Source organism: Eubalaena glacialis, chromosome 8 (genome assembly GCF_028564815.1).
Source record: "Eubalaena glacialis isolate mEubGla1 chromosome 8, mEubGla1.1.hap2.+ XY, whole genome shotgun sequence".
Lineage (NCBI taxonomy): Eukaryota > Metazoa > Chordata > Mammalia > Artiodactyla > Balaenidae > Eubalaena > Eubalaena glacialis.
Window position 1 is genome coordinate 102,472,444 of NC_083723.1, and position 20,482 is coordinate 102,492,925.

Here is a 20,482-nt window from a genome sequence, read left to right on the forward strand (position 1 = left end):
CATATCCCAAGAACTGAGAGAGACATTTCCAGACCTGAAATTATCTAAATACCCTGACAGGTAATTGCTGGTAAACCAAAATTCCTCAAACCAAGATTTTATGGGCTTCATATTTATGCTCAACTCAAGATTCAGGTTAAGGTGACTTGAAAGTTTAAGATGCCCTGGGGTAGGTGGCGTGGCCCAATGATTTGGAGTTTTACTCATCTTTAAATGTATGGGTAAAAATTACATACAGCTATGTATCTCCTTACTCTTCAAGATAACTGAGCTATGATATTTAGCTGAACAGCTGTGTCCTTCTTTGCTTTCCTGCCTTCAGATAAGCTGCTTTTTATAACCCAGAATGTTCCTTGTCTTCTTCACTCACAAACCTTTTAATATAGTACTTGAAAGAGTCTGGCCCTAGTGGCTCTCTCTGAGAGTCAGCTTAGGGTAGTGGTTAAGAAAGGGAACCTGGAGCCAGACTGCCTGGGCTCAGATCACCTTCTAGGTATGACTTTATTTAACTTTTCAACCTTTTTGTTCTTCAGTTTCCTCATGTGCGAAATTGGGATAATAATAATAATAAATTTCACAGAGGGTTGTTATAAGAATTAATTGAGTAATTTTTGAAAATATGTAGATTGATGTCTGGAATAAAGTAAGAGCTGCATAAGTACTTACTAAATAAATTTTTAAAAAATAAGACTTTCACTGATAACCCTGATCAGTGTGCTCTCTTTATCCCCTATTTCCTGATGCACTAGATTCAACTCCTAGGGCACTTACCACATTGCCTTTTCTAATAATTACTTATTTGTATACCTTTTTACTTATACTAGATTTTAAGCTTCTCGCGAAGAGACAACTTCTTCCATTGCTTCAGGTTATTGTTCAATATCTGATATGATCATTTGGTCCCTTCTCTGTATGTGGCAGGTGAAACAATGTTCTTACAAAGTTGTCCATGTTCTAATCCCAGAACCTGTGAATATGTTACCTTACCTAGCAAAGGGACTCTGCAGATGTAATTATATTAAGGATTTTAAGGTGGAGAGATTATTCTGGCTTTTTCAGGTGGGTCCATTGTAATCACAAGTGTCCTTTGAAAAAGGAGATAATGGAAGCAGAGGTCCTAGTGGTGCCATTGCTGGAGGGCAGGCTGTGAGCCAAGAGATGTGGACAGCTCTCTTGGTAAAGGAAAGGAATGGATTCTCCCTTAGCTCCTCCAAAAGAGCTGACACATTGCTTTCAAGACCTCTGGCCTCCAGAATTATAGGTCAAATTACGTTATTTTTAGTTTGTGTTATTTTAAACCACTAAGTTTGTGGGTGCAGCAGCCATAGGAGACTAATCAAATCTACTTCCCGGAATGAAAAATAATGAAAAAAAAAGATAAAAATAAAGGAAAGAATAAAAGAATGAAGGAACAAAGGATGCTTTACTACAAATTACACCTTTGTGGTTTTTATGAGTAAGAACCAATAACTGAATAGACAGAATTAATCATCACAAATTATAGTGGGCAGAAAATAAAACATCCATTGTTGGGAACAAAATTTAAAACAAGTACATTAGTTTTAAATGTACTTGGAAGTTGGTCAGAGTTTTTATGAAAGTTCCTTTATCACGAGCAAGGCATTGTAAGAAAAAAAAACCTAAATCAATACTGTAATTCAATTTAAAAAGGCAAGGATCACAACCAAGTACAGAGTTTCTTTTTATAAACCCAATCTTAGAAATGGTGAGTAAAAATTTTAAAACTTATTCTCTCCTAAGCTACAATATGTAGTTCTTTCCACCATGTTTCCCTTCCCTCACTCTTCCATTTCCACTCCCTGATTCTGCTTCCAACCAGAGGCAGTTGCATGGAGGGTAGTCATGAGGGGAGAGTAAACAGAAGGGCAATGGCAGAGATGATACTGTCAATCTCGTTTTAATAAAGAGTCTACAGAAATGCTGAACAGAAGCTTTAATAGCATTTCTGGCAATAACCACCCGTTCCCCATGTATTTTGAATCAGATTTAATTTGAATTAAATAGAAATAAAAACTCTTTACCATTGCACCCTAATGACTAATTTTCTCTCAAGCTGTTACTTACAGACACAGTATGCTGCACCTTGGAAAGAACATTCTTATCCTTTTCTAATTGAGTCTCAAGGCTAATGTCTTTATTTAAAAAACTCACTTATTTTTGAAGGCTGAACTTTAATACTGTGAATTAATATGACATATAAGCCCTTCTGGATTTTCCACAAGAAGAGAAATTCCTAATTTAGATGTCTTCCTTTAGTTACAATAATTCTAGCCAGTCCAATGATACCAGCCAGTTTGTCCTTTTGAGGGCTGTAATACTCCTGTCAGCAGCTCCGTTGGAGCATTTAACTCACCAGATATCTGTAACCCTGATTGCCAGAGCCAAAAATGTCTCCAGTATGACTTCAAGTAGTTCAACTCTCTGGTGCCAGATGGTATGCAAATAGAACCCTTCTCACAGATACAGATGTCACCATGCACAGAGCTTGTCCGAGTATCTATATCTACTCCTGCTGGTAATATAATTTGGTAGAAAAACTCTTTGGCCCACCTGCCTATGATCTGTAGACTATAGACTCATTCCCAGATGACAGCTTTAATGTGTACTTTTCTATTAATCAAAATGAAAAAGAACCAAAATTCAAAATTAGGGATGAACATATATTTTTGAAGCTGGATCAAAGGAGAGACTTGGTAAAAAAATTAGAAAGATTACTAAAAAGAAATATCACTGAATGAGAGATCTAATTTGCCATCTCCTGCTTCCCTCATTGTAAATGCTGCCAAGGAGAATACCAAACTGTTTACAACTAATGGAGTAAGGGAACTTGTTTGCATCCATGCATCAGTTCCTTGATATCTAAAGGAAGGCAGTAATGAATAGAAGGAATATCAGTGTTAAGAAAAGTATCTGAATTAGGTAAGAGTCAGTTTTCAGAATGAATAACTGAATCCAAACCCTATATCCAGAGTTTTCCATTGTTAATATCTGAGCAGTTTTTAAGGACTTTTCTTTGGTTCCAATTCTACCCCTCGGGGTGGTAGAGTAGGATTATTTTTCTATTTTTATGCAGTTTTAGATCATCCCACAACCTAACTTATTCACTTGATCATATATTCAAAGATTTGAAGAAAATTTTAGCCTATGACACTTCGGAAGATAAATTTGCTTTAAAATAAAATTATTTATAATTTTACAGCCCAATAAAAAATTTAAAATTGTGATTTAAAAGTGTCCATACCACTATCCTTTTTATTAGAAAAACATATAAAATCTGAAAGTATTTTATATACTCAAGTATAATCTTAGGAGTGAAATGTAAGGCTATGGAGAAGCAGGATATATATTTTCTATGTTTTTTTTCATTGCTGTAGTTGTGCTGGACTTCAGTCTTTAGCATGGACAAATAAAATGATATAGTTTTTTGCTTTTGCCATGTTATACAATTTGTCAGGTTTAACCAAATATTGTCAGGTAATTTAACCAGATTATTGGTATACCAACAAAATATTTTTAGAAATCAGCCTAGAGAAAACCCGAAACTATACCCTAGAGCTAAGCCAATTGGTTGGTTTGTAGACCTCTTTGTAGAATTGGTGTATTTGTTTCAATTTGAATTTGCGGTAGAGATTTAATGTCTAGGAAATAATGAAAAACTATTTTTGCATGTAAACTCTAAATGTGGTGCTATTCTTATAAAGAAAATGTCTAAGAAGAATGAGCTCAATATATTTAAAAATTTTATAAGCAAACCCACTGTTCTTTAAGAGTTTAAAATACTGCATCAGGGACTTCCCTGGTGGTCCAGTGGTTAAGACTTTGCCTTACAATGCAGGGGGTGCGAGTTTGATTCCTGGTCAGGGAACTAAGATCCCACATGCCTCATGGCCAAAAAAACCAAAACATAAAACAGAAGTAATATTGTTAACAATTCCAATAATGACTTTAAAAATGGCCCACATTAAAAAAAAAATCTTTAGAATACTGCATCAGTGACACAAATGAGCTACTAAATAAAGTGCAATTTTTTAACAACAAACCCGATTTAATAAAATAAGTCTCAATTAAGCAGGAGGTTAAAGGTTAAAATATTTAACTAAGGTGATTCTACTGATGGATGAGGTAGACAAACTGGGATTTAAGACTAGTTTCATCAGACTCATGGCAAATTATTTGATCTCATAGTAAGGCTGTGGGAACTCTTACAGCCTTAATTTACTTACCTGCAAATTGTAGCTACCAGGAGGAATTGATAGATACCAGTATAGTGTTTGCTTCATGGTAAGTACTCAGTGATTTTTAGGTATGATGATGATGATGCTTAGTATCAATATTATAATATCTAATAACACTACACCTATAGCAGATTCTTTTGTCCATTTAACTTTAATAGACTACTCTTTCCATTTTGAAATGTTATCTTTTTAATGGTCTTATAAAATCTTCACTGATTTTTTTATTCAACTTGTTGTAACCTTTTTTTTTTTTTTTTTGCTTTTTCTGCCTATTTGCCACACGTTTTTCATGACGTGTGGACTCCCTATGATACTAGATGAATATCCAATTACTACCTTTTTCATTAGGCCTTAGGCAACTCTGGCTGCAAATACTTATAAATTTATGTTACAATTTCACTTTCTACATCTCCTTACTTTTATTTTTCACTTCGGTGCCCTATATTTCAGTACAGTATAGTCTTAATGTGCGGTCTCTTTATTGTTCCTTGGTGAAAACTGAATTTTATTAAGCCCAGGCTCTAATTCTCATCAAGTTATCCTATAACTATGAGTTATATGCATGAGTTTATGGATATAAAAGAGAAAGTTCATTCTGATCTAAAGCATACAAATTGATCTTATTATCAACAATTACATAATAGAGACTTATTATTCTTCAATTTGCCTAGTGTCTTGCACAGGGCCATCATCAGTATAAACCAAGTTCAAGGCATAATGCTTGAGTTCAAGAAGTTGGAATAACTAGTTCAATTCTTTCACCCCACTATTCCCTATCAGATTTACAGTGTTACTTATTTTAAAACACTACTGACATCACCATCAACAAAAATACTAGAATTTATTTTTGTAAAAAAATGTGAGAAAACAATTTAAAAAACAAAAACAGAATTTAATTTAAAAATTTAGTCAATATCATGTGTTTATTACATTCAGAGGGCTGATCCCCTATAAAGTTGCCATAAGTCTCTTTGGTCCTCTGATTTTAAGGCAGTGATTTGTAGTAAATATTAGTGTGTATAGGAGTCCCAGCCCCCTTCTCCCACCCATCCTCTGCCATCTCAAGAAAGGTGATACTGTCATGTTCTGTTAGAAAACTGAGAAGAAGGTCTCTGTTGTTTTTGCACCATTAATTTATAATAATATGGAAGAGTATCTTTATTTCTCTAATCTGTGTACCTCTCCACCTTCTGTGTAAGTGCTATTGTATTAAAAATTGAGCCATATGGAGGAGGCTGTAGTAAATCAGTAGAGGTAATGTTTTCTGTGCCTCTTAAAATCATGTAATTATGATTCAAATCCTTCACAGCTCATGTATAGTAAAGATAGGCTCTGCACATCTATATTGGCATTTAAACAAATAAAAGTTTATGACTCTGCAGGTTGGAAAGAAATTTCAACCAGTTAATGTAGACCTTGGGGGAAAAATCCATTTTAAACACAATTATTGCTGGAAAACAGGATTTACACTTAAACCATTTTTTCTATTGCCTTAAGATAGTATGCAAAACATTTGAAAGGAGTGATGCTTTTAGTTTGACTATTTCATTATTATTATTGTTCTTAGTTTGCGGGACAGCACTAAAGATAAGGGGCCTTTGTAAAGTACAGTAAAAGTCGAGTCCTTCACTACATGTCATTTTTATTTTAGCATCTTGTTCTATATTTCCTCTCAGGGAGACAAGGATACTACATAAACAAAATTTATCAAAATCCTAAGATTGTGTGCTTATTGGAGGAAAGGAATGGCAGTGATGGTAAAAGATGAAGGGGAAAACATAAGCAAATAAATTCAAATAAGAGTAAAATTTTATAATGAAGATGGCATATCCTAAACTAAGGAATAAAATTTATTTAACTTCATGCTCCTGAAATTTAAATGAATAAGTTATATATATATATACGTGTATATATATATATATATATATATATGTATATATGTGTGTGTATATATATATATTTATATATATATATATATATATATATATATATATACACACACACACACACACACACATATATACATATGACATATATACCAGTATATAAGGGTCAAACCACCTTCACCATTGTGGGCAACCTCAAACATCATCACATAGGCATCTGATATACGATGCCTATATCCCCCAAAACAGATTAGGGATACGTGCATGCCATCAAATTGAAATGTAGGCATTTTTGCTTACTCAATGTGTTTATCTCATCGGTAGTTTACATAATTTTTCTAAAATGCTATTCAATTTAAAATGGGGTTTCAACTGCCAAAACCTGTCAATAAGATATTTTAAACATTTGATGATATTCATAATATTTGGTTTCAAAAATTAAAAACAAAACACCTATTTTGGTGATTTAACAGAGATTCATAAGTTAGTGTGTCTACTTTTACCTATTAATGTTGTTATATTTCCAGTGAAAAATTGATGTTTGAAATTTCAAGGTTGATGTCTTCAGGAATAGGTTATCCCTCAAACAATGAACATGATTTTTGAGAATGACCAAAGTAAAAGAAAAATGCCATAAATCCAGGAGTGTGTTCACAAAGGGAAGAAGTGCCTTCTCTATCTCTGAGTACTGGGCATTCACAGCAAGCCGTGCACTGCAGGAGACTTCTGTTTGTTTGTTTTAAAATTTTACAGAAACTTTGGGAGGCTGGAAAGGTGGAGACAGGGAAGGTATATCTGCTTTGACGCTATATACTATATAATTCTATATACTTTGAGCCTGGAGTATATAGAATTTGGTTTTACCTTTTCTGTGGTTACAGTGATGTTTTTCCTAAAGATAATTGTTTCCTCTCAGGGAGGGGCTTATGCCTACACTTAGAATGAATTAATGTGAGAATGCTTTCAGCAGCCATCACCTTGGAGAGCTTCAAAGAATGAAGGTCAGGTCTGAAATCAGCTGTCTGGTAGAAGTTAGAAAAGGAAATATGTAACTTTCCCTGAGAATTTCCAGAAACGCTTGGATAGGACAACCTGCTTTCAAAAGAAAGAAAGGGAAATCCCACTGCAGCCGTTGCCATGACCACGATGCTGAAAGGAAAGAAGCGGAATCAGCAGGAGCAGCCACGGCCACTGCAGCCGCCAACTCCAGAGGGGAGGAGACCCCAGACAGGATGGGGGGGCTCACTGCTCTTCCCAGAAGCCCTCTAGGACCAAGGGGACCCATGATTGCACCAGTGGGGAGTCTCCCCTTTCCTCCTTAGGGTAGAGGCCCAATTCAAGGAGGCTTAGGTCCCTGGTCTGGCCCATATGGTCATGGTTGGTGGGGGAGTCAGTGCTGAACCTCCTTTTCCTGGACCAGGCCAAGGGGGTCCCTCCAGGGGAGGCCTTCACAAAGAACAGAGAAACCCTTGAACACTCAAAACTGGCCCCTTAATAAGAATGCCTGCCGGCTGAAGGATGGACCCCAGGTTATGGAAGACAGATCCCACCACCCTCTCTGCCAACACTGCCAAAAAGGGCCATTGTTGATATGAAGACCTCTGTGCCTTCTGCCACCCAGGCATCAGTGGACCTCTGTGAGACTGTGCCTTCCCACCCAGCCTGGAAGGGGCCGTCTATGGCCAACAGCCATTTATTTCCCTGTGCCTTGTGATGGCTACTGTGTGGCTATTCCACCCCCACCTCAGTCACTGACACCCACCCCCAGAGTTGTGTTTCATCACCGGTGCACTTTCTTCTGATCTAGCCTCCAGAGCCTTGCCTTCAGGACCCCGTCTTTGCTCCCTTCCTGGATCTTCTTCTCTCTCACCAGAGTCCTGGATCTTCCTGGATCTTCTTCTCTCTCATCGGAGTCACTTCCTGAAAGGCCACTCTCCCTGCTCTTGGATTCCGTAGTTTCTGCCTCAGTAGCACGGTCCCCATTGCTGTGGTCTGTGATCGCTGTGTTTTGTGAGACTCTGCATCCCCTCATAGCTTTTCTCAGCATCCTTGGCATTTTGTGACTTCACAACACTAGAGTAAGTTTTTCTGTCAAAAGGAGTGAGGCTCTTGGTGCCTTCTAGATTTTCCCCACCTCCCGACGTGGGAGAATTGTGAAACTTTCCACAAGACTCCTTCCCTGGTCCTCCTCATCCTTCTCCTGGAGTCAGTTATTCTGGGTAGGACACAGCCCCTGAGATGTTTTATAAAGCCTCTGAGGGGTCTTCTGTAGTTCCCTTCCAGTCCATTTTAGTTAGACTATGTCATTGTGAGGCCATCAGCCCTTTTGTTTGAATTTTGTGACTCTCCACCTGGCCTGCCTTTGGTGGAACCTGGATAGTACTGTCGCCCTCTTCCCACTCTCTGCCTCTGCATCCCTGGCGTTGGTTGTTTTCTGTGAAAACACCAGTGAACAGGTCCAGTTTTTTTTAAAAATATGGAACGCTTCACGAATTTGCGTGTCATCCTTGCACAGGGGCCATGCTAATCTTCTCTGTATCGTTCCAATTTTAGTATATGTGCTGCCGAAGCAAGCACCAGGTCCAGTTTTGAACTGACCCTGAGGAAATAGGTCAGGAGCTGTGTGGGGAAGAGGGAGGGAAGAGAACCACTGGAGAACTAAGAATAATTTTTTTTTCATTTTAACATTTTTTATATTGGTAGTAAATGCAGTGGAAACAAAAAGAAAGAAAGAAAGAAAGGAGAAGAGGAAGGTAAGACAGGAGGAAGAAAGAAACGAGAGAGAAAAAAGACAAAAGATAACCCCAAACTGTACTTCCTGTGGTAAGGTATAACCAGGAAGCTTTATTTTAAACCCTGAAGAATTGTGGCACAGTTAAAACTGCAGGAACATCTAAAGCTGAATCATATAGCAACTGACTCTGCATTTGAGGGAACCTAGGTATCTAAAGGCCAAAATGTATATTCCAGGTTTCTATTTAATTGGACAAAATATATTTGAAATTTTTAACAAGCAATAATAATTACCCTTCTGCACATCTACCACATGCTTGACATGACTTTAAATGTTTACAGCTTTTATGTATGAGGTTGGAATTGTTATTACCACCATTTTTACAAAAAGGAGACTCAACAGTGAAATTAAATAACTTCTCAAAGTTCTCACTGACAGGAATTTTTGAGGATTGTTAGAAATTGCTTCAAATTGAGTTGTCTAACTCTAGACCTTGTGCTCTTTATTGCTATGATATTATTCTGGAATTATGTCCCTTTTAACTTCACAGACCTACTTTGTCAGCTTCTACTGGGAAATCTCATTATAGGAGGTGCACACACATGTGGAAACTCTATATCTCTACTCCTCAGTGACCTGACAACTCTGAATTTGGTAAAATTCAAGTGTAATTACTTGTGGCTTTTTATCTCCAAGTGATACTTCTTCCAAAAGCTGATGTGTTGAAAACAACATTACAGACCAAAGTTCTCCAAATATACTGGAATATAATGTCATGGAAATCATTATAGCAGTATAGCATTTATCCCTCTTTAAATTATTATAGCATTTAAGTTTGACTATTATCTATTTGTTTTTAATAGAGTATCCTGAAGAGTATATATTCAAAAAATAATAATTGCTGAATGACTGGATTTGGAAATTTTTCACCCGTGAAAGCTGAATTCTAGCTTCAGACACAGCTTTAGCTACCCTTAAAATAGACTAATGATTTGCAAACGTTAGAGAATATTTTCAGAATGATTTTTTTCATTCTGAATTTTGTCTCTAACAGTGGAGACAAGGTATATATTATGGAAGAGCTGGTAGTAACCCTAAGGGTCATCAGAAGAGACTAGATTTGTATCTACAAAATGTACATGTTTCTCCAGACATAGGATTAAAGTCCCTTCAGTCTGATTTGGGTCTCCTCTTTCTTTTCAGTACATTAATTTCTTTCCTCTGAGACCACATGACTCCTTATAGTCAAAATTCCAGGTTTATTTGCTTTCTGTTTATTTATCTTCTTTGAGGGAAATAGAAAGAAGATGAACAATCAGTTTATACATATTTGAGTAAACTGAATTTCACTCTTTGAAATTTTGTTGTGCAACTAGGAACAAAGGGTTATATTTGTTATAATGGTGATGAGGAAAAAAAAATTGATGAGCTGATAATTTAGAAATATTAAACAACATTGCTTTATAAAATAATCTCATTTACCTAAAAGTTAATGGAGAGGCTGCAGAAAAGATAATGGTGACTTAGGAGAACCCAGCTTCCCTGTTCCACTACAAAGATCAGTGATTGGATAGCTGGCCACAAATAAAAAACAGCTCTGGGAGACCACTAGAGTCCACTTAGGAAGTTTTAGCAGCACAGTGGAAAAAACTGAAATAATCACACAGAGGAGAAGGAAGACAACTTCATTTTGCTTGCATCACCCTATCCCCAAGCCTGCACTCTTCAGTGCCAAGGAGTTTACCAGGTACGAAGAGTTTCTCTCACCAAGAAAGGAAGGGCAGAGTGAGCAACCACCTTTTCCAGCCTCTTGGGGGCACTGCATGAAGATCTCGCTTAGGTTTCATCCCACCCAGTCTGGCAAAGCTGAGATGTATAGAGCTGGCTAGGAGCAAGTAAGAAAAACACAGCTTAGCAGACATGCAGCAGGAGTGATTGTTCATAGAGACCTGGATTAAAGCCTTAAACATAAGACCTGAACCTGTAAAACTCCTAGGACGAAACATAGGGAAAAATCTTCTGGACATTGATCTTTGTAGTGATTTCCTGGATTTGAAAAGTACAAGCAACAAAATAAAAAATAAACAAGTGAGACTACACCAAACTAAAAACACAGCAAAAGAAACAATCAGCAAAAAGTAAAGGCAACCTATGGAATGGGAGAAGATATTTGCAAATCATATGTCTGATAAAGGGTCAATATCCAAAATATATGAAGAACTCATATAACTCAATAGCAGAAAAAAAAAAAAAAAGCCTGATAAAAAACAAGCAGGCAACTCAGAAGACATTTTTCCAAAGGAGACACACACAAATGGCCAACAGGTACATGATAAAAGCCTCTACATCACCAATCATCAGGAAAATGCAAACCAAAACCACAATTAAATATCATCTCACACCTGTTAGCATGGCTATTATCAAAAAGACAAAAAATAGCAGGTATTGTTGAAGGTGTGGAGAAAAGGGAACTCTTGAGCACTCTTGGTGAGAATGTAAATTGGTATAGCTGCTGTGGAAAACAGTGTGGAGGTTCCTCAAAAAATTAAAAATAGAACTACCGTATGATCCAGCACTCCCACTTCTGGGTATATATCCAAAAGAAATGAAAACAAGATTTTGAAGAGATATCTGTGCCCCCATGTCCATTAGAGTATTATTCAACCTATTCAAAAACCTAAATGTCCATCAACACATTTCACATATATATGAAAAACAGAATATTATTCAGTGAGAAGTCCTGCCTTTTGCGACAACTCTGATGAGCCTTGAGGGCATTATACTAAATGAGATAAGTCAGACAGATAAAGACATATACCTTAAGATGTTACTTATATATGAAATCTAACGGAGAGTAGAAAAGTGGTTACCAGGACCTAGGAGGTGGTGGAAATGGGGAGATATTAGTCAAAGGATACAAACTTTCAGTTATAAAATTAACAAATTCTGGGGTTCTAATGTACAGCATGATTATAGCTAATAATACTGTATTATATACTTGAAACTTGCTAAGGGAGTAGATCTTAATAGTTCTCACCACAAAAAAGAAATGGTAATTATGTGAGGGGCTGGAGGGCTTACAAGTTAATGTTATGGTGGTAATCCTTTTGCAATATATAAACGTATCAAATCAATACACTGTACACCTTGAACTTTTACAATGTTATATGTCAATTATATCTCAATAAATCTGGGAAAATAGAAATCAATAAACAAAGGAAGGAAGAAAGGAAGGAAGGCAGCAGGCAGGCTTTAGGGAGTATTTTGGAATCATTAATCAATTCCTTATGCCATCACGTTGTTTTCTTGGAAATATAAGAATGACTAAGCAATATATTGACTTTTTGTAGGTATAAGTAAAAATACAACATTACCTTGTTACTTTATTGTGAGGTCTAGTTTATTATTAGAAACATAAATAACTACAATTCACAATGGAACCTGCACTTAAACATGAAACAGGCTCTCACATGATACTGTTAGTTGATTATGAACTGGTCAGCTACCTTGAAGTATGAGAGGTCTCAGTTGGAACATATTCCAGGTTTTTGTCACAGTGTGTTAATCCAGATATTTCAGTGATGTAAGTAGTTTCATTGAAACCTCATCAAGATGACTGCTAAAAATCTTATATTTGCTCTTTATACTAAAATTCAACTCTAGAGAAAATTACAGTATTCCCCTGCTCTACTTATAAGCAGTAAGACTTAGAAACTAACTTGAGTCAATATCATCCAATATAGGATTACAATTTAAGGTAGTATTTTAAGAGAGTGTCATATCTCAGTTTTTGAGGAAGAAGTCCCATGTGGAAATACTTACAGAGAAATATGTGAGAGCTGTTTTTAGTCTGGAATGGAAGGGTTCAGTGTCAGTCACCTCTACCTTCGATGTACCACTGCCAAAGCTGGGAACTAGTTTTCCTAGAATGTATGGTGTTAGGTTAGGGTTTGTTGATGAGAAGAGATTAGTTGAAACTTAGAAGCCGTTACTCTTGGGAGCCAAGACATCACAGCTAAGGCGCCCTCCAACAAACTCCCTCTTTGTGATAGCGGCAAACAAATGTAGCACCTTCTTCGCCACCTGCATAAGCTCTGCAGTTCTCTACCTGCTCTAGTTTGAAGTCATTAGTAACAATTTCTCTAATTCTTTGACTACAGTCCTCCAGACTTTCTGTCCAACATGTACTTCTACATTTGTTTGAGCTCACATTCCTTTTTTTTTTTTTTTTTCTGGTGTCCTGCATTTTATTAGCTGTGTGATTTTCAGCAGACTCTTAACTGCTCTGGTTCTAGTTCCTCACCTATAATACAGCATGCCTGTCAAAAATTAAAGTTTCAACGAAAATATATCTATTGTGCATTGTAAACTATAAGTCATTTTACAAGCATAACCAATTATTATCACATCAAATCCAAATCTCTCTACCATTTTTCAAAGCCCTCTAAAACTTGACCTCATGCTCTTCATCCAGCATTATTTTTTAAAATTATTATTTTTTTTAACATCCTTATTGGAGTATAATTGCTTTACAATGTTGTGTTAGTTTCTGCTGTATAACAAAGTGAATCAGCTATACGTATACATATATCCCCATATCCCCTCCCTCTTGCGTCTCCCTCCCACCCTACCTATCCCACCCATTTAGGTGGTCATACAGCGCCGAGCTGATCTCCCTGTGTGATGCAGCTGCTTCCCACTATTAAGCTCACATTCCTTCATTAAACTCTTCCCTGAAGAACTGTAGTGTCTCTATCTCCTTGAGTACACCAAGATTAATAACATTTTTGGCACCAGAAGTACTTCACTGGGGACAGACTTAAGGATGGGAATCCGACATTCATTCTCTGATCTAACTAGATTTAAAGGTATTGATGATCTCATTGCCAGTGGTAATTAGGACACATTGAAGGGCAATATTTAAAAATATACATTTGACATACCATAAGGTCTTTGAGTTCCAGGGTTTAAGGATGTAGGAATGCTGGAGTGGAATTTTTCTATGTGAACTGTTTTCTCACCCCTAACTAGGTCACCTGTGAGGATCCAGTGAACAATCCCTTCAGCACAGCTTTGAGGGATATATTATGAGTATATATCTTTTCCTTAGAGCTGCCGTAACAAATTACCACAAACATGGTGGCTTAAAACAACAAAAGTTTATTCTTTCACAGTTTTGGAGGCTAAAAACCTAAAATTAATCTGTCAGCAGGGCCCTGCTCTCTCTGAAGTCTCTAGGAAAGAATCCTTCCTCGCTTCTAGTTTCTGATGGTTACTGTCAGTTCTTGGCATTCATGGTTTCTTTGGCAGCTGAACTTCAATCTCTGTCTCTGTCTTCACATTGACTTCTTCCCTGTTTCCTCTGTGTCTCTGTATTTCTAAATCTCACTCTCTTTATTAAAGACTATCAGTCATTAGATTCAGGGCTCACTCTAATCCAGTATGACTTCATCTTAACTTGACATTAACTGTGAAAGCTTTATTTCCAAATAAGTCACATTCACAGGTACCAGGGGTTAGATCTTCGACATGCTTTTGATGGACAAAAGTCCACCCATACAGTGAAGGAAGCAACAGTATTTTTGAAAGTTATGGGAGGGGCTAGAGGCTGTTCTCTGCAAGCAAAGAATGACAGTGGAGGGTGGTGCTATTAAAATGGGGTTGCTGAGTTTAATGAGGTGGTAGAATCCTATAGTGGCAGGACCAAGTGGTGGAACTTAATCACCAAACCTGGGTATGGTTAGCGTAATACGCAGCAGGACCAGAATTGTAAATACTAAGAATGGTTTGGCCCTCAGAGATCTTCGGCAGTCTTTGCCAGTATATCATGATATCCTCAGGATTGAAATAGATGGCTAGCTGTCTTAATGTTTACCAGATTTATATAAACAACAAGGTTTCACATTATTCATGGCCCCTCACACAGCTCCCAGATTTGAGCTAGTTCACAGGCCCAAAATTCCTTAAAAGAAGGAAAGTCTAGGTGTTTATGAAGGATTTTCTTACACTGGCAACAGTTGATTCTGCCATTGCCTTTCTAACTCTCCATAAATGAACTATGGTCACTTTTTTTTGGTGACTGTATATTGGAGAAAAAAATGATACTCAGCATTGAGTGGATTATTGGGTAATAGCTCTGAGCTAATGCTAATTCTTGGGATACAACATCAAACAGTACAATACAAAACGACACAACACAACACAACACAGCACAATTCTACACCACACCGCTGGCCACCATCTGAATCTGAATCAGCCAGTTCTATACTGGCAATCTGACTCTCAAAAAACAAAACCAAACCAAAAAAGGCGCTGATTTATAGTGCTTTGCACCAGAGTACAAAACAAGAAAAGCTGAGATGGTCCCATGGTCAGTTTTGGCTCCTCATACCAATGAATCATTATGCGAATAGCAGGACTACTGCATTGACTGTAGAATTTGATCCTGCTTATTAAGGGTTATTGACTTTATTTGTAAATTAAGTATAGCTTAAAAGGTGGTTATGGAAACCAAGTTAACAAAGGAGCAAACTATGCTGGATAGCCTGGTGACAATTTTTCACCACCACTGCCAAATCTGGGAAACATACATTCCAAAATCCCCTTCTCTGTATGGTTCTAGATTTGACTTTGTCAGTGAAAGGAAATTCTGTGAGAATTGGAGATGGAAGTGAAATAGAAGCTGTTTTTCTCAGAAGGATATGATGACCATAAACAGCAGTTCTGTAGACCTTCCATGAGCAATCAACTTGCAGTTGTGGTGGACACACATGCAATTTGCAGACGTCCCTCACTAGCTCTCACTAGTTTCGATGAAGCAAAGTGGTGGCATCTCAGGCTGCTCCATATGAGTCTTTGCTTCTACAGTCATTACAGTGTATTCTTCAGCTACAGCCTTACAGAAATTCATACTAACTCTTTCATATTTGTGTAACACACCCATGATTATGCTAATACTTGTAGTGGTTTTATGTTCCTCAACAAAAACAAATTGATAAAGGCTTTGAACTCTGAACTTTGAGGAGTTAAAATCAAAATAGTAGTTTTTTGGAAGAAGTTGAATGAGTCATCAGAGCAGACTTAAATAAAAAATAAGCAAGCAAATAATGACTAATGTAGTGGATTGAATAGTGTGCCCAAAAATCACATTCACCCAGAACCTCAGAATGTGAACTTATTTGGAAATAGAGTCCTTGCAGACGTTAATAGTTAAGGATCTCAAGATGAATTCATCCTGGATCTGTGGTGAGTCCCCAGTCTAATGACTGGTGTCCTTGTAAGAAGAAGAGGAGGGGATACAGAGACTCACAGAGAAGATGAAGATGATTGGAGTGATGCAGCTACAAACCCAGGAGTACTAAGGACTGCTGGGAGCCAAAAGAAGATAAGGAGAAGCAAGGAAGGATTCTTCCCTAGGGCCTTCAAAGGGAACTGGGCTCTGCTGATACCTTGATTTCAGGCTTCCAGCATCTAGAATTGTGAGAGAATAAATTACGGTTGTTTTAGCTAATTTTTGGTAATTTGTTACAGCAGTCCTAGGAAATTAGTACGACTAATTGTTGAGAGTTGAGAGTGTTGAGAGTTTAGCTAAGCTAATACTCCATGGTATTGTTGCTTTGGCATGCATTTTGTTTGGTCACATGACCTGCAGGGACCTTAAACTGACACTAGCCCCCTCATGCAAGCTCATGCCCTAGATAGCAGCTGCAGAGTCACAAGCAAATGTAAGTTCCTGACGTAACTTCCCCAACAGCCCTTGTGATCCACAGTCTCCCCTGCCTCCCAGCACCTGGATGCCTTATGCTTTCCTTAGATAAGACCCCCATGGGGTTGCTAAAACCCTGCTCTTTTGATTTGAATTGACCAAGCTGTCCCTACCTTTGAACCCCAAAGCATTCTACTCACACACCCTAACAAAAGCATGTGCCCCACCCAGTTCCTGTCTATCTCTCTGTCTGCACTCTGCCTTGACCTCCTCTTGTGGCCCTTTGAGGCATGCTGTATATTTCCTCCAGGACCTATGAGTAATAAACTTACCTATTTCAATTTTTTTTTTTTTTTTTGTGGTCTGTTGTTGAACCACAACTCACCGTCCAGCACCCTGTGCTCCACTTAACAAACGTTCATTTAACAAGGTCCTGACAGCTTGTTAGGAAGGTTTTCATACCAGTATTTTCCTCTTCCTTTTCCTCTTGCATCCTGCAGCATAGAGAATGTGATAAATATTTGGTGGCTTGAATCCTAGAATTTTTATATTGTGAAAATAATTTGCTACATTCTATACAATCAAAATTTATCATATCTTCAGTATGTATTATACAAAGGATTTTGAAAAAGAAAAAAATTTCATATTTCATTGCACCAATATATAATATACCATGGACCAAAGAATATCGACTAAAACAGGCACTGGCAAAGTATAAACTGGGGGTCAAATTCAGTCACATGCCTATTTTTTGTAGGTAAAGTTTGTTGGAACACAGTCATACCTGTTCTTTTATATTGTCTGTGGCTGCTTTCACATTATAATGACAAAGCTGAATAGCTGCAACAGAGACTGTATGGCCCACAAATCTGAAATCATTTATTCTCTGTCTCTTTATAGAAAAAAATGTTCAACCCCTGCATTAAGATACAATTGGATATAATAAAACATCTCATTATACATGGCCTGCATATACAATAACATACGTGCTAGTGTTGCACCATTATTAAAATCAAAACATGTCTCTATCGTGGTTTTCTTTTTTTCATTTTCAAGAGATTGCAAATTTGCCTTTGGAATTGATTTGTCATTGTCCCACAATCTTCATCTAATTACTGTGGTTCAGATAGTAGTTGTAGATAAATGTTTGTTGAATACTTATTGAGTTCATTCATTTAATCAGAAATTTGTCAGCTGTAATATATGGTTGAAATGTTAGTATTAATTATATACTGACATGTTAAGTATAGGTTTGCAATTTTACCATTAACACCAGCATAAGCATATTAATTGCAAAGATTCTTGATGAATCTGTTGACAGAAATGTGAGGATAGATACTGTAAGTCAAGATGAGTCTTGTTGATGCCAGGAAAGGTGAAATCAAAGGCACTAGCTTACTTATGAACAGGGATTTGAGGCTGAGAACTATGGGAAAAGTGGGAGAAAGCACATCTCTGGACACCTGGGATATTTTTTTGAAAGAGAAATAAAAGAAGCTATCACATAGAGCAAGATATCCAAGGGACAAAACTGAGAGGAATTGGGGTGAAATACTACAAATGAGAAAAGTTTTCAATAGAAAAACAGATGAAATGAAATTAAAAGCTCTAGTTAGAGAGGAAAATAGAGACAAGCATGGGTTGACTCTGATTGTGCCATATTTCTAGTCTAGAACAAACAGGCTGAACTTAGAATGCTTTTCTTCCTTTGTTTTTTATTTGTTTTTAAATACAAATGTATTGATTCTAAATCTTTGGAAGTGGGATTTGGGATTTGTAATTTAAGAGACAACAGTAACTTTCATAATCTTGCGGGTTTGAGAATCACTAACTCAGGTAGGAAAGAGTTAATATTCTATCACAAATATTTGGGATTTGGTACCAAGCCACTCTTGTGCTGAGTCTGACATTCTCATGGCGAGTCCAATTCTGACAACTCTTCTTCTCTCATATTTTCCTTGGTTTGAATTCCTGTCTTAGTAATCCATTTAATGCTTAGTCCACATGTGGATCTTTGCTTTGCTTTTGTCTTTTGTTTTTTCTCCTCATAAACTTTCCCATTTCTAGATACCAATATGGTAGCATGGCCACTGCTGGCTGCAGATAAACTTCTCTGATAGGGTCTGCTGGCATGTGTTTCTGGGTAACTTCTGTCCATGGGTTTCCCCGTTTTCAAACTACTCCTTTTTGCTAATTATTCTTGTTTGCCATGCCCTTTAGGTTGTGTTTCCTACAAATGGCTCATTCTCCCCAAAATATCCACAAATAAGTCTGGGTCCCTTGCAAACTAAATTTATAGGATCTCCCATGACAACTACCAAATCCATCCGTTTCTCCCCTTTTTCTAAAGCATTGATCCGAAATTTGTTAGTGTTCTATGTGGAATTATAATTAATTTCAATTGAAAAAATATTGATTATGCAAATACCACTAATTAATGTAGCTCTAAGTGTGTCACATATTTTGATAGAAGCATAAACAAAGTCATGAAAGAGCAATTATTTTTACCTGACAATGGAAAGTGACATTTGACCTGGTTCTTTGGGGATATCAACAATAACAATAACAAAAGTTTCAGGAAGGAGCTTTCAAATCAGGTGGTAGAAAGACCAATATGAAGTTAATATAAAAGTCACAAAAGTCAATGGCATGTTTATGAACAAGTCGACAAGTAAGATGTAACGGTAGAGATGAAAGAGGAAAAAGTAGGTTGGAAGCCAGAAAATAAATTTAAAAGTGCTTAAAGCACTGTAGACAGCCAGCAACATATTTTGTTTTGGGAAATGGCATCATCATGTTCTTATTTTAGAAGATGACTAGAAAACAAAAGATAGTTTTTAGTATTATTGTACTCAGCTCTCTCCCTCATCTTGGCTTATTCCATTTTTGTTTTCTATGTATTCATGCCTTCCCCTTCACTTAACAGTTAATGGCCTGAATTCACTTACTGATCTCACACTGGTATTCCAAAATTTTCTAATTGATTTCTGGATTTTGCATTAGGCTCAGAAATAAGAGTTTTGAGAGCTATGTATCCGAAATTTCATATTGTAATTATTCTGGTGTATGTTCTTCATCAGTCTATTGATTGTTCTGTAGCTGGTTCTTTTCTAATCATTACAATCTTGATTTGAGATAATTCAGTCAGGGCAGTTACTTGCTCAAGAGGAATCTTGGAAGGGGACAACAGAGTAGAGCATATGCGGGGAATTTGGCTGTGTTCTCTAATTTGTTCGCGTGCAACTTACTACATTCTTACCTAACCTCAAGAGGTGTATTTCCCTTCACTTTTAGAGTAAACAGGATGTCACCATGACTCATATTCTTGTCACTTGTGTCACAAACTTCCGACCCAGAATTATCTTTTTCAGTTGATTCTGACCCATGGCAGGCCCTCCACTTCTCCCCTTTTCATCTAGATCTGCTTCCAGGGCCAGTCAGCAGCGTAAGTATGAATAGTATAGGGGAGTTTCCCACTTTCCCATGACCTGCCCAAGCCTTGTCATTTCATCAGCTCAAGCATCATTAGGCTTTTTTAGACCTTGTCACATAATCCTAGAAAAATCTGAAAATTGCTAAGGATCTTGGAGAAGAATGTATTAAAATATGGCGGTGTTCTCCAATTTGATTCAGATTTCATTGTTTTTGTCAAATGCTCTATTTATGGTCTGTGGATGTGGCCATTTGAAAATTTTGATCAGATTGTTTCCCTTTTGTTGCATTTTTTGGAGTTCTGATTATAGGTCTCAGAAAGAGGAAGAGTAAAAATGCTCGTTCCATAATCTTTTCGTGGAACTCTAAGCTAGGTTTATCATCACTCATTTTTATGTTATTCTCCATATATTAGAATGCATATTGTAATACTCAAATATTTAAGAATTCTTAGCATTATTAAATTCTC

General features: G+C 37.0%; 1 non-coding gene and 1 pseudogene across 1 annotated transcript; one reads left to right on the forward strand and one right to left on the reverse strand.

Annotated features, from left to right (window-relative positions):
• The first annotated feature begins 7,288 nt into the window (after nucleotides 1–7,288).
• Nucleotides 7,289–7,783, forward strand: LOC133096638 (proline-rich protein 3-like; annotated as a pseudogene).
• An 829-nt stretch (nucleotides 7,784–8,612) lies between these two features.
• Nucleotides 8,613–8,719, reverse strand: LOC133097090 (U6 spliceosomal RNA). Its single transcript, XR_009701963.1, has one exon. It is a non-coding gene; the product is annotated as a U6 spliceosomal RNA (small nuclear RNA).
• Nucleotides 8,720–20,482: the final 11,763 nt, after the last annotated feature.